Below are 14,860 nucleotides of genomic sequence, written 5' to 3'. Positions count from 1 at the left end.
GCAGAGAGGGAAGCACTGAGCCAACCGCCCGCCAACCCGAGCCTGCACGGATCAGCTAGGCATAAGGTAACGTATGAGTGAGGAAGACGTCCGGAGGAAGCTTAAAAGATGGAAGAAGAGGGAAGGGAGATCAAAACAGGGGAGGGAAAGAAAAAGATAGAGAGAGAGAGCAAGACAATGTTTCAGAAAGATTCAATAAATAACAATTTGGCAGCGTGGGCTTTCTTTGTTAATGATTGCTAATTTGAGATCAACGCCAATGGATTTAAGGCTTTGAAAGTCATTTAATCAGACCTGTCAGCTTACACAGTGGCTTCCAACCTTTCTGAGTGATGGACCAACCACCACCCTATCAAATGAGATGTATCCCTTCATCGATGCCAGCTGTTGTCTTTCAAATGTGATTAAATTGAATGTTAAATTTGATGATATTTAGCAATAATAATTATATTAAAGTGCATATTGTTACAGTAATACAGTGATCCTGGAATTGTTCATGTCTAGGTCGGGTTTTTGTTTTTTCAGTGTGTTTGGTCAAGTTTGCATTTGTACTACTGCCACTTGCAGTGGCAGAAGATCAACCATTTTTTCTTTAACTGTAGGCTATCTTGAATTCTCTGCTTGCTTTTAAATTAGTTTTGATTAGCAGCACATGGTTTCTAGATGTTACAAGAGACTCTGGTTGGTTGGATATGTGTCCTGTATGGGATGTTTGAGGCCAATGCTCAAATACTTTTCTTTGATACCAATATTAGGGAGTAAAAATATTCCGATATCAATATATCGGCCAATAATCATATACATATAGAACATATACATAGCTATGTAATGGAGGCATGATGTTTTACAGTTTAATAATGAATTTAAATGTATAAAAGGACATTAGCACACTGAAGCAGTAAACTTTACTTGGAATTTAATAATTATGAATGACTACAAATTCAAAAAAACGTACTTATCTACATCATTACTGATGTAGATATATCTGTGATAGGCCAATATATTTAGGCGATATATTTTTGTGTTTATTTTTCTCTTAAACTTAAATATGTGAATATATTTTTATGGACAGAATTTCTACAGTCTTTTTCTTTATCTTTCCACATACCCACTAGCAACTGCAAAAGCAACCGCAGCATATAATGTTCTTCTGATTGGGAATCACAGTTATTGCAAAGTCAGCAGATCAAATCTTGAAGTGATTCAAGCTTTGACCACAAGATAGGAGCACAAAGGCATGATCTAAAGGAAAGACCCTGCAAAGGAAACTGCGGTGCCTCAATGCCAAACAATCACTCTTGCAAAAATTAAGACCAAATTTGCAGTTACACTCAAAGAGTTAAACTAGATCCAGACAGACTTTTTGTGTGTTTGTGCAACAAGCAGACTGGCAGATTAAGGCCATAATTAGTCCTGCAGTGATACAAATACTGTAAACCTCTCTGTGGATCTATGCAGAAAGCAGTGTTACAATGTCAAATGTCAAGAGTAGAGCAATGCAAGCAACTCCTAATAACACCTGTGTGCGTAGCCAAGGCATTTCAAGAATAGAATCAGGATTATGACATTTCTGCTTGCTATCGCCTCTCTATCCCATTTTGATTGTCTAAGATTAAAAATAGTTTGTGTAATAAACTGAGACAGACGAATAAAGGAAAAAAAGAGAGCGATGCCAGAGGAGAAGATATAAAATGTGGACAAGGATGAATTTTTATACACTTGAGTCCTGCTTTTTTTTGTTTGATATTTTCTACAATTACAATCATCAAGCTGAAACACACTTCTTAACCTAAACTACTTACCATATGTCTTATTTTTCACAATATCAACAGTCATCCCATTTGTCAGTGATTTCATAACACGTCAATGTTCTGCTTTAGATTCGAGACTTTCCTTCAGCTGGCAGCTCATTACCAGATGACTGTGAAAGGAAAGGTGAACATTTGCATAAAAGCTTTTCCACTGATGTGTCATCTTCTGCGCACATGGTCTCTCACATCTTTAGATTTATCTCACTGTTGCTGCAGGGATTCTGTGTCTGATAATTTTCCTCATTAGATCTAAAAAGACTGTCTCCAGTTCGCAGAGTGAGTCCTCTTAAAGGACGTTTTTTCAATTACTGAGATATGCATGAAATGAATATCTTGTCACTTTGTCAGCTTGGAAAACAAGATGTGAAGAACCGTAAGTGGCAGATGGATAATGCAACAGAACAGCGCTTGTGAACTTTGTGAAATACAATTTTCAGAACAGTAATGGGGCTGTCGGTGGAAAAATAAACACGAGAATCATGTATGCTGAATGACACTGAAATGCTTAAACCACAAATATTATCTACGTACCTTGAGGGTTGCATGGTTAGTTAATATCTCAGACCATTTGGCTTTAGTTGCTGGGAAAACTTTGAAAATCTGATTCTTCCTGGCAACACTTTCCTCCAAGCATTTAGTATTTAATCCTGACTAGACACTGATCGTATATGTGTGTGTATTTGTGTGTGTGTGTGTGTGTGCGCACGTGCAAGTTTTTCTATCCTTGAGAGAACCAATTTCAGTTCAAATAAGAAGCCTGGCGAGGACATTTCTGTGTAGTGAGGACATTTTGGCCAGTCCTCACAACTTCAAAGGGACACTGAGGGTTAAGATTTGTTTTAAGGTTAAGGTTAGAACTGAATTCATGTTCAGTTTAGGGTGAGGGTTGGTTTAGGTATGCATTTGTGATGGGTAAGGTTAGGGAAGGAGCTAGGGAATGCAATATATCAGTAAGTGTCCTCTCAAAGATATAAAGACAAACATGTGTGTGTATGTGTTTGTGTGTGTGTGTGTGTGTGTGTGTGTGTGTGTGTGTGTGTGTGCACGCGTGCGTGTGTGTGTGTTTGGTTCCCATCAACCACATCTTAATGTTGAACCTGGATATGATTGTGTACACTCAGATTCCCTGCAGAGCGACAACCCCAGCCCACACACACTGTCTGAGTCTGTGTGCATTTGTGTGTCTGCCAGATGAATGTATCAAATCTACTCTCCATTAATAATGGCCTTTCACAGACACAGTATCCAAGGCATTTAAATAGAGAATTCTAATATCGACTGTCTACTTTGTGCATTAGCTTCAGGCTGTTGAAAAATGAGATATAACAACTCATGCGCTGAGCTGGCAGATCTTTTTTGCAACTGAGATTGGTTGAAGTTTGTGTATTCATGCTTGTTAGTTTAGTACAGAGTGAGAAACTTTCACTCCAACATTTTAATGGGTATTTTTTACTTTTTGCAAAACAAAAAGGCGCCATGAATAAAAACAATAGATCCATGAAAATCTTGGGTCAAATCAGTGGAGATCTATTGTTAAAAGCCTCTGAGAGATTCTAATTTACATAATAATAATTTAAAAAAACAAAAAAACCTTTGCCAAGGACTAGAAATAGAAGATTTGACAGATATAATTTCAGAGAAAACATAAGTAATTGAATGAATGTCTTTCAGCTTTTACATAACCATTACAGGTTTGGGTCTGTCTTTGTTTTTTATTATTATCCCCATGTGCCATTATATGTTCTCTTCCTGGAGTCCGAATTAAAGTTGCGCTAAAATAAGCAAATTCATACTTGAATTTTGAAAATCATTCTTGACCTCGTAAACAGTAGTGTGACAAAAAGGAAGACTGTGACATGCAGAAAAAACCTGTAAGAGGACGCTGACTTCATATTGTTTCTTCTCATAGAGTAGTTTCTTCCATAATAGTCAGACTCAGCTTTCATAATTCTGCCCACTAACCAGACTAGCAAAATGAGAGTAAAATAACATGTACATTTACAGGTATATATTTATATTCTGGAGCTCTACTGGGATACTGTACTTATACTGGCCCTTTATGCAGCCCCTCAGTTCAACCTCTGTCTAAAACCTTCTGTTTCAGCTCCGGTCTCTGTACAGCCCTCCTCCCTAAGAGACCATTCTGCTCTGATTGACCAGCTCCCAGAAGCTGCGTCTCAGCAGATTGGAGGCTATGTAAACAAACAAAAGTAGTTGGATTTCACTATTCTTTCTCATTCTTTATTTTAAATTAATTATTCTAAAAAACAAACATCTGTATATGTTGGTGCCATAATCTGATCTGAAATATGCAAGTGGACAATGCAAACAAAACATGGAACAAAGCTTGTCAACAAAGGCCACACAATGGACTGTTGTTTACAGGCATGCACAAATGATCTGATTTGACATCACTCTAATTATAAGTAGAGATAACTTTGCAAATGAAGTGTTCAGAGCACGTTGAAGCCTGGGCTTTTGACTTTCAGGGAGCATTTCTAACAAATGTCCACATCACGTTTGAGAATTTTGACCAGCTTTGACAGAAAATCACAAAAATCAGGTTACATCCCCTTTCATATTCTCTCCATTTACCTTTTATTTAATATTTATGATCATAACTTCTGACCTCTAAAGTTGAATAAAAGATGCTCCCCAAACAAGACAAGACATTCCACCTGATTCTTACTACAATAACTATGAGCCCACTCTCTTAACCCAAACAGACTGATAATAGTCTTCACACAGAGCAAAGCTATGTTTCAATCCTTATGATACTGTAATTACTAACGCAGCCACAATCACATTCACTCTCACAGAGTCATATAATTGCTTTTTTTAAAGTTAGATGCTACTTTTCACTGTAAAAATACACATAACTACAATAATGAATACTAGTTCTAACAGTGAACTCTATATGTATCCCATGTATCTGTGAGTGAAAAGCTCTTTTGTTTCCTTGAATTCCCTGTGGTCTGTTGCAGGATTGCCTACAAAAACCAACGTGACTGGGGAGGAAACAGACTCTGTGGCTGCTGCATGCAAACCAGGCAGCCGGTGTGTCTCCTGCTGAAGGCAGAACAACTCAGACATGAACAGCAAACCCACAACATTCTGCACACTAGATATAAATATGAAGAGAGTAAGAAGGAAAACTAGAAATCCCCCTGTTATTGAAGCTGCATGTTAAAACAGGCCTGATCAATAACAACAGACACACTGATTTATGTCTCACACACACACACACACACAAACACACACACACACACACACACACACACACACACACACACACACACACACACACACACACACACACACACACACACACACACACACACACACACACACACACACACACACACACACACACACACACACACACACACACACACACACACACACACACAAAGAGGAGACAAAAAAGGAGAGGAGAGATGAAGAGGACAGTGAGGCAAGGATGAAATAATACAAAGAATTGATGGAGGAAAATAAAACAAGATGTGTGTGTTGAAAAGGAGGAGCAATAAGAAACCAGAAAGGAACGGAAGGAAGAAGCTACTCCCCTCTGACTCTTTCTGACTCGATCTCCCAACAACTGATCAATCAACTTTGCTTTTAATCTTGCCCAATGACTCTCATAATCAAATTAACTGCCTCACTGCTGCACTCAGTGAAACAGCCAGATACAATATAACATGGCACCACAATCTGTGTTCAGGGAGCAAAGCAATCTCTCTCTCTCGCTCTCTCTCTCTGTTCTTCTCTTTCCTGCCTCCTCACATATCTGCTTGTTTCAATGCCAGCTACGCTTTGACTCTCCGGTTTGGACAGCTCATTTGGTGCAGGGTTAAGTAAAAGTAGCATTGCACTGACCCGGGCCTATTTTTAAATGTCAGCGGTGGCGCCAGCTGAGGAAGGAAGAACCAGCACATTGCAGTCAATCAACTCAATCAATCAGAGTTAAAATTAAAAAAAACCTGGACTCAAACTGTCACCGTTACTTTTTTTCCTAAGGCCTGCTAAAACTGCAGCAGAGGTAAATGCACTGAAATAATAAAGAAACATGTTGAGGTTTGTGCAAAGGACGTCTAAGATTTAAAGCACAGGTTCACAATTTTTCAATTGACCTAAAACAACAGTACTCATATGAACATGGCTCAAGATCTTCTTGCTGTAATGATTCCACCTGTTCATACTTTCACTGTTAGTGATGGGGGATATTAAAAGTTTATCTGAAGATAATAAGAGGCTTCAGTTGTCCAAATGAGTCCAATCAAGTCAATATGTTTTGAAGTTGAAATCTTTTTAGTGCCAAATTCCTTCTTCAAAGACACAAAGAGGTAATATTTTACTAAAAAACTGCATCATTTTTGTTTTATTCAAAACAAGGACAGTGTACTTCATCCCCCATCACTTACACTGTAAGTGCATTTCTTCTATCTTCCAATAGTCAGAATAAGAGGAATGATTAGATTGAGCAACACCTGTTTCAGTGTTAATTTGGGGCACATGACAACAAAAAAATTATGAACCTATCACTTAAAATGTGTCTGCAAATGTGCTACTTGCTTGAGCCATTTGTTTCACCCATTTTAGTTAGACACTTGTCTGTCAGCTGAATATTCCAACAACAAATGGAATTTAATGAAATTTGGTGCACAGATCATCCTTAGGTCACTAAACAAAAAAACAGATTTTGAGGATGACCAGGATCACAGATGACCACCAAAATGTCTTTGATTTTCACATCATGATCAGATTCAATCCCTTTTTGACGGAAACTCATTAAAAAGACTTGACTCAAGTTTATGCTTGCAGACTGATTCAACACAAAATGGAATCAATGCACCAGGCATCTTTGATTGTGACAGCGAACACTTTAAGACTTATTTGCACTCTGTCTGGTTTGACAGTCGAGCGCTACTTAAACAACTCTCACAAGTGGAATTTGATTCTTCTCCTAAAATTTGGAGGTTAAATATTTCTTCTATTTCTTTGTCGAAGACAAAGAAAAGCTTTCTCTGCATTTAGTGACAAGCTCATGAGAAAAATCCTGCCGACTTCACTCTAAACCACATTCAAACACTGAAATATCCAAAAAGCTACAATAGAAAGAAGAAAAAACTGTACAGACACAAATAAATGGTTAAAATAACTACAGAACAATTAGCTAAAATCATGTCATTCTCCTCATTTTTAATCGTGGCAAGTTATGACCTCACATATTATTTCACAACATTAGTTTGAGTCATGGTTTTATACATCTGGGTGCATCACAACACAACCACAGTTTTTGGGGTCATTAAAAAAGTTGCTAAGAGTTTCCTATTTATTTCCACACCTGAGCAGGTTTTTCCAGGCCACTGATTTTTCATCACTTCTGTAATCTTGAAGCCTCAGTCTGGAGCCTTGATTTTGAGGTAGAAAAGCTGAATCATGTGCGATCATTGCCCCCCTGCCGCCACCACACTAACTCATTATACCTGCAATTTATTAGATTAACAACCTCACAATTAGGCTAACACAGGACAGGGAAAGCACTTAGTGCTGCAGAAAACCTCTGTCAGACCCAACTTAATGTTTTGGAAAAGGTCCATTCACTCTCTGTAATGTGAAAGTGGGTGGAAGCTTAAATTCTCCAAAGTGGGGAAGAGCAGTGATTTGAAGCCAAGCCATTGATTAACGATTGAGAAACTGCAGAGAGATCCAAATGTATTTGGAAAGTTACACAGTTTTTATGCTTCACCTCTGCACCATTGCTTCCTTGTAGATTAAATCTTATTTTAACTGTAGTTAAGTTTCCGACTTTCAGTTTTAAAACCAAACTTACATTTGTATTCGCTTAACTTTTTGTGTTAGGAAATAAACTATGATAATAGTATGGTGAATATTGAACTCTTTTTTTCCCCCCAAAAGAATATAAAAAACTCCTTTGGAAACTTGGTCTAAGCTTCAATCCTCTGTTGACTGACATTTAAAGGAGCAGTGTGTAGATTTAAGTGACATGTAGTTGTATTGACTTGGCAGAAAGGCAATATAATATCATAACAATATGATATTATGTATGATATAATAATATTCTTTTCAATAGTGTATAATCATCTGAAAATAAGTATTGTTGTGTTTCTGTTACCTTAGAAATAGCTGTTTTTATCTACACAGGGAGTGGGTCCTTGTTTCTACAGTAACCCAGAACGAACAATCCAAACACTGGCTCTAGAGAGGGCCTTTAGAGTTTTTCGAGAGTTTGGTGGCCCTCATAGGTTCTCCTACGTGCTTAGACGAGGAGAGGGTGGGGTATTCAGGTTGTTGCAATCTGCAACCTCAGATGCCACTGAAACCTACATACTGCACCTTTAAGAAACAGTGTTGCTAGGAGACGCGCTATTAACTTCCATACTAAGCGATTGACAGTAACTCATCTTAATCCTGTATAGCCTCCAACCCCCCCACACCTTTTTTTGTGTGTTCAAACATAACAGTGACTAATGGAAGTCATGGAGTAACATACAGAGTGCTCCAATCATACAGCTGTTTTTAACTGCATGTGTGTTTGTTGTAACTGAAGGTACAATTTACATTACAAACTATTTTAGTGCCTGTCCACACACATGCTGCACCCATCAGACTACCAGGACTGACACTGTTAGTGGGAACCAAAAATTCACACCTCCTGGAGAATGCCATCACTGCAAAAACATATAAACAAACATCAAGGATGTATATATAAATACTGATTGTTTAACAAAAATATCAGTTAATTATTAATTTGAATGTACAGTATGTCCATTCATATGAAATGAGTACTTTAACACCTGCAAGGTGTTGTGCAAAATTAGAACTGGTTGAGTTTACTGTTAGTAAAACTATCTGTTTTATAAGTTGCAAACAGTGTTTAATACCTGATGACATCTAGCTCATGAATATGACAAATCTTATGATACTTTATGATTCTCTCTCTCCAGCCTGCTGCATTTTGAGGCATCTCTGAGAGGAGTGAGCTGTAACTACATTTGGCAGCAAACTGCTCTGACCACAGGCATTCATCAGAAACGAGGCAATCCATTACCTGATCTATGCGGGAAATATTAGCTGTGATAAATTAAGGTGTAACCCTCTGCTCGATGTTTGGAAAGACCATTTGGGTAATGGCAGTGGGTCTTTAGGTGTTGGACGCACAGAGCTATGTGTCTTCACTGTTTATCTAAGTGCTCTCAGTTTTCTTAATGTAATAATACTTTTCTTCTGACAAGTTCAACACGGGCACAAAAAGGGGGAGTTGGTTTCTTAAAGCTGTGTGAGTGAGTGTGTGTGTGTGTGTGTGTGTGTGTGTGTGTGTGTGTGTGTGTGTTTGTGTGTGTGTGTGTGCATAAGCAGGGGAAATCCATGACGGAGAGAGAGAAAGAGAGTAGGTGTTAAACGAATGGCTGAGATGATTGCGAGTGCTGGTGGAGGAATTGAATTCTGAGCAGGTCGTATTTCAGCTCGGCGAGGAAGCAAGAGTCCCAGTGACACTCACACACACTCACTACTCATACACACACACACCCACACACACACACACACATGCAGCTATTTCACCTCTTCTGCCGAGGCGCTTCACAAAGACCACCAGCATCATTAGAAAGCAGCGAAAAAAACACTTGTAGAGCTGAAGAGGACTCAGAGTGTGTGATAATGTTAACAAGATAAAATTGTTTTTTCCTGTGTCTGAGTTTGAAATGTCTGAAGCATAGTTGGACAGTTTTCAAGTGAACGTTCTTCTTTTAGATCCTGAATGTGCTCAGAATCAAAGCTTTGAGAGGGAAAAGTCTACTCCCACACATCTTTAAAAAAAACAACAACTGTTAATTGATGCATAAATCTCGCCAGGTAATTTGCACACAACTTTTAAAGATGGAGCATGGCGAGAAAGCAAAGTGAGTAAGAAAAATAAATCTGGTGCCTATAAAGCCAAGGAAGTATTAAAGAGACAAACAGTTAACTTGAGTTAACCATAAATGTGAACACAACTAGCTCATTAAGTCTCTACTATCGACATAGTATCAGTATTGTAAAACAATCTCAGTAAGCCCCACAGATAACATGGGAAATAATATTTAGGCAACCAAACACACCAGCAACAAGATCACCTTCTGTATCAACATATAGGCTTTTTCATTATCATCTTATCCCAACATTTTTGGATTGTGTACCCGTCACAACACCCTCTTACTTGTCGCATATGTCTGAGTAGTGAGCAGCACAATCAAAGAGTGATGTAACCTTTTCAGATTCTTTCATCTGAAGACCTGAAGAGGTCAAACTATCCAGTATTTCACGATAAAAGAGCAGCAAATCAAAAAATGTTTGTTCCCCATTTTGTTGTTTGTCCTGTGTCCCCTCAGATTTGTCTTGTGACCCTTGGTTTGGTCCCATCCCCCATGTTGGGACCTACTGATTTAGAAGATCAACTTGCCCAAAAGCAAACACATTATTTGATTTGACACTATGAACAAATAAGGCTACGTATCAAAATTGTATCAACAGTAACAAAAGATGGCACTAAATCCATGATTAATCAGATATATTTAGATTTAACTCAACAATTGTGTATTGCATTGTACTGAGGTAAAGTTCTTATGCAGCTGATTGTGTTAAGATCAAACTAAACAAAGGTATTAGGATAAAAAACAAAAAAACAAAAAAACGCACCTTGGTGTTGGTACCAAAACACAGATTCATGGCAACGATTTCTGGCAGCCCTGATAGGCTGATTAAACATTATCCTTCAAACAAAAGACTGTGTGAACTACACTTCACTTTAAACTACATCACTTAAGCTGGACATCAAACCTGCACCAAGTTTTTTTAATGCCACACTTTCTTTTTTTAGTTAGAGTTCAGCAGAGCAGTGCTGAACGGACAGCTCCTGCTGATTGTTCTCCCTCCTTTAAACCTTATAACCAGTGAAAACTGCCTGAACATGAATTTACTGCTACAGTAAAACCCTGCTCCTATAGTTCAGGTGGACTTACAATACGAATCAATATTTGGGTCGACTGAGCGAAAAGAGCGGAGTCGTGGAAATGCCAGAAAAGCCTGACATCCCGTCTGCTGGAAAGCATTCACAAGCGCGGCTAATGCGCTTTAAATTAATCCTTCTCTCTTAACAAAGAACCAAGGAGAAAAAAAAGGACACATGCAAGTCCCAAGTCTCGCCATGATGCATGTTGCGTGTTAGTGCACCGAGAGTGCAGGAGCGCTTACGGCAGGTGGTCGATGGGGCCAAATGGCCTGAGTGAGCACGCATTTCTTACCCGGAGTTTTCTTTTGGTGCAGTAGGGAAGAAGGAGGAGGAGGAGAAGGAGGAGAAGGAGGAGGAGGGGGGTTGACCAACTCCACCGTTCTCCCTTCTTCAGGCGCCTCTGTCCATCCAATGGCACCGGTGCCGGTCCGGTCTATCTGTCCCGGGGGTGGAGGAGGGGAGGGAAACGGTGTTCACACTCCTCCCGTTTCAGTGCATCCGGAAGGTTTCTGACTCGGTCGGCTGGAGGAGGAAGATGAGCAGAAAAGGAGGAGGAAGAGGAAGAGGAGGAGGAGGGGGTTTATCTTCAGCTCTGAGGTACCCGTGTGTTTCTGTTGCTGCTGCTCGCTGGAGTCTGGAAAGCTGCTGCAAGAAGCATTTCTGTGTGAGCTGCAGATCACCCCCGACTGACCGACTGCAGAAAGAAAGTCCCACCCCTGCAGCGCAACTTCCACCGCCGGGCCGCTCAATAACACGACCACCGCCTCCTCCTTCACAGCTCCACAGCAGCAGCAGCAACAGCAGCAGCAGCAGCAGCAGCACAGGGGAGGACCTGTCTGCTGCACACACACACACACACACACACACACACACACACACACACACACACACACACACACACACACACACGCACGCACGCACGCACGCACGCACACGCACACACGCACGCACGCACGCGCGCACACACACACACACACACACACACACACACACACACACACACACACACACACACACACACACACACACACACCTTAATGTTACGCAACGGGTGCACGGGGATATACCAGGATGGGAGGTGTGTGAGTTTATAACTTTTAAAGTCTCCCCGTGCTGCCCTCCACAAAACTGATGAAATTCTGTCCCAGGAACCACCACCACCAACACCTCCCCCTCCTCCTCCTCCTCCTCCTTCCCTATTCATCTGAGGTTTGAGGGATGATTCAGTGTGAAATTACATAACAGTCTATACTGGAGGTGGGCAGGGTGCAGTGATGACACCTCAGATAGCAAAACACTCATCTTTACTCATCCTCCTGTTGTGGCCAGAGAATTAAATTAAAGACAAATAAAGCTTATCATCAGCCTGCTGTCATTTTAAAGTCACAACACATCACACTGAGGTGGCTGAAGGGGAAAAAAGAGGTGCCATTTTCTAATAAAGGATTCATTTAATTAATTATTATCTTTATAAATAGTTAATTCACACTTTTCTAAATCAGGGCTGTTATGTTTCAATAGACATAAACAACAGCCAAAGTTTTCTTAACATAGCAATCCAAATGGTCTTATTAATGATTAAAGGATTAATCAATTATTTATTAGCCATTAGACACAATTTAAACCCTGTGTATAGCTGCAACCATTTGGAAATACCTTTATCTGTATCTAGTATTTTATTTTACTGTTTACCACGGTAGGATTATTTAAATCCTATTAAGCTACTTATATGCTAGCAGGATGCTGTTCTGCATAAAAAAACCCAAAACATTTGGATAATTGATATAAAAAGTTTATGCTCTCCTGTTGAATCTCTCTGCCAATCTGCATCATAAACACACCTCTCCACTTTTACTTATTGATCACGTCGTTGACAGAATTTGCAACTGTTTGAACCTAAAAGTCAGTTATCATCAGCACACTATCGCCAATATTTCATCTTCAAAAATCTGTCAACTGAGGACGGTTTATCTTTAGGCTGCATGGGAGAAAATTAAAGTTGAGTTTTATTTAAGCTTTTTTCTGTTTGATTAACAGCTGCTGTATCACATTTTAACAAAAGTCTGTTTACAATGTACAGATTTACTTTTAATACTCACATTTCTTTCCCAATGGTGACAATAATGTTGTCCTTCTTTCATTCTTGCTGATATTTCCTTGAGGTTGAATTTTGATCCTTTGTGCCAAGGAAATACTCAGTTAATGTACTTTGACTTCTATAACAAACATGAGCACTTGCTGAGGATCCCCTGCAGCCCCCCTTCGAGACCCCTGACCCCCGGTTTGCCCTGCTTTGACCTCATTAAACAAGATTATTGATTAAACAATGGTTAGGAGATCATGTAATAAAGCTACTGGAGCATCACTCTGGATCGAGACTGATGAATATGACGATTGCTCCCCACAGGAAAAATTCTACAACAATTTACTGCAGCATATTTTAAACTGAGGCGCATGGAGCAGCAGGGAGTCCTGGAAGAGATGCCAGTGAGATGTTGCTATGTCACCAAATTGTACATTTTATTCCTCAGATTAGGAAACCAACATTTTGCAACAGTATTTTTATGGTTCTACATTGAGAACATACCCCAAACGTTGCAAAGATAAGAATGATGTTTTGATAACACATCTTTTGGCATCTGATGACTTTTCTAGCTTGCATTTGACAGCATCCACAGGAAGGTTTGTGGTTTTTGTTCGGCGGCTGTGTCCTCAGCTGCAGCTGTCATAATCAAGCGCGTGAAGACAGAAAAGCAAACACAGAGTACATGATGAACAGGAATTGTAATTAAAATTAGACTTTGTTGTTTGCCAAAATAACCATAGTCTGATCAAGCAGACCTCTGTTACATTTGAAGTGAACCTCTTTTCAAGGTACCAGCATAATAATCAGAGTGTCCTTCCAATAATCTAATGGAGTTTCCTGTTATGACACAGTGTGTGGTGGATGAAAACGGCTTCCTCTCCCTCATTTTCTCATTTTCAATTACAGAAGACGGGTGTGACAGCAGAGTAAATGTAAGAGTATAATCTCAGCCTAGACAGGATAATCTCATCTTTTTGGTTAAAGCTAAAAGATGGGAGTTTACTTGATTGCAAATCCCCATGAGGTACTGTAAATACAACATTGTCACTTTTATTTTTGTGCCGCTAAATTCCCTCAGCATTGTTAAGACAGCTTTCAGCCATCATTAATACGTATGGAACTGAATGTAGGAGGACAGGAAATAACAGAAACCATAACTGACACTTACTTGAGAGGCGTAACAGCAGGACAGTGCAACAATCTGGTTTGTCATTACCTTTTGAACAGCTCCATCTGGTGGTGAAATGACTGTACTGGCGTTGGGACAGCACTTCTTCATGTATATGTCCAAAGGAAAGCTATAAACAATGCTACTGTGCTTTACACTGTCTGTGAAGTAAAATGCTAAATACTTATAATGACCTTGTTTCAGTTGGCTAAAACTGAACTTACTCAATTCAATTTTATTAAGGATGAAAAAAACATTGAATTAAAGTCATTAAACTTTTTCCATTTTATTTATTAAACGTTTCAGACTCCCTGATTTAAGTGCTCAATAAGAGCCCCCAAATCCCAAAATGTTACTGCTGATCAATACAGAACTGGGGGAAAACTCTGTGATTTGCAGTTACTTTTGGGCACTTTATCAAAATTAGAAAGTATTTCTTTAAAATCTGAGACTCTGGGAAACGTCAGTCCGAGCATGTAGACTTGTTGTAATTCATAAATTTAAAAAAACTCTCTTGACTTGAGTATGGGAATTTCGAGTCTGCAAAGAATGGATGTACAAGTTCTTAAAACTTACAAAGGAAATTTATATTCCAAACCCCTGAAAAGATTAATATGTTTCCAATTTTGGTATGGTCACTGTAAATAATTCAAAGGCTCATTATCAGCCCAACGCTTTAGGATGGTTCTTATTTTGCTGACGATCTATCTGGGTCCAAAAATGACTGGGAATATAAGATCTCACTGCACAAACTAGTCACAACAGCAATAACAAAGTGGCACAAA

The sequence above is a fragment of the Scomber scombrus genome, chromosome 6, assembly GCF_963691925.1.
Source record: "Scomber scombrus chromosome 6, fScoSco1.1, whole genome shotgun sequence".
Lineage (NCBI taxonomy): Eukaryota > Metazoa > Chordata > Actinopteri > Scombriformes > Scombridae > Scomber > Scomber scombrus.
This window is presented reverse-complemented; position numbering follows the sequence as displayed.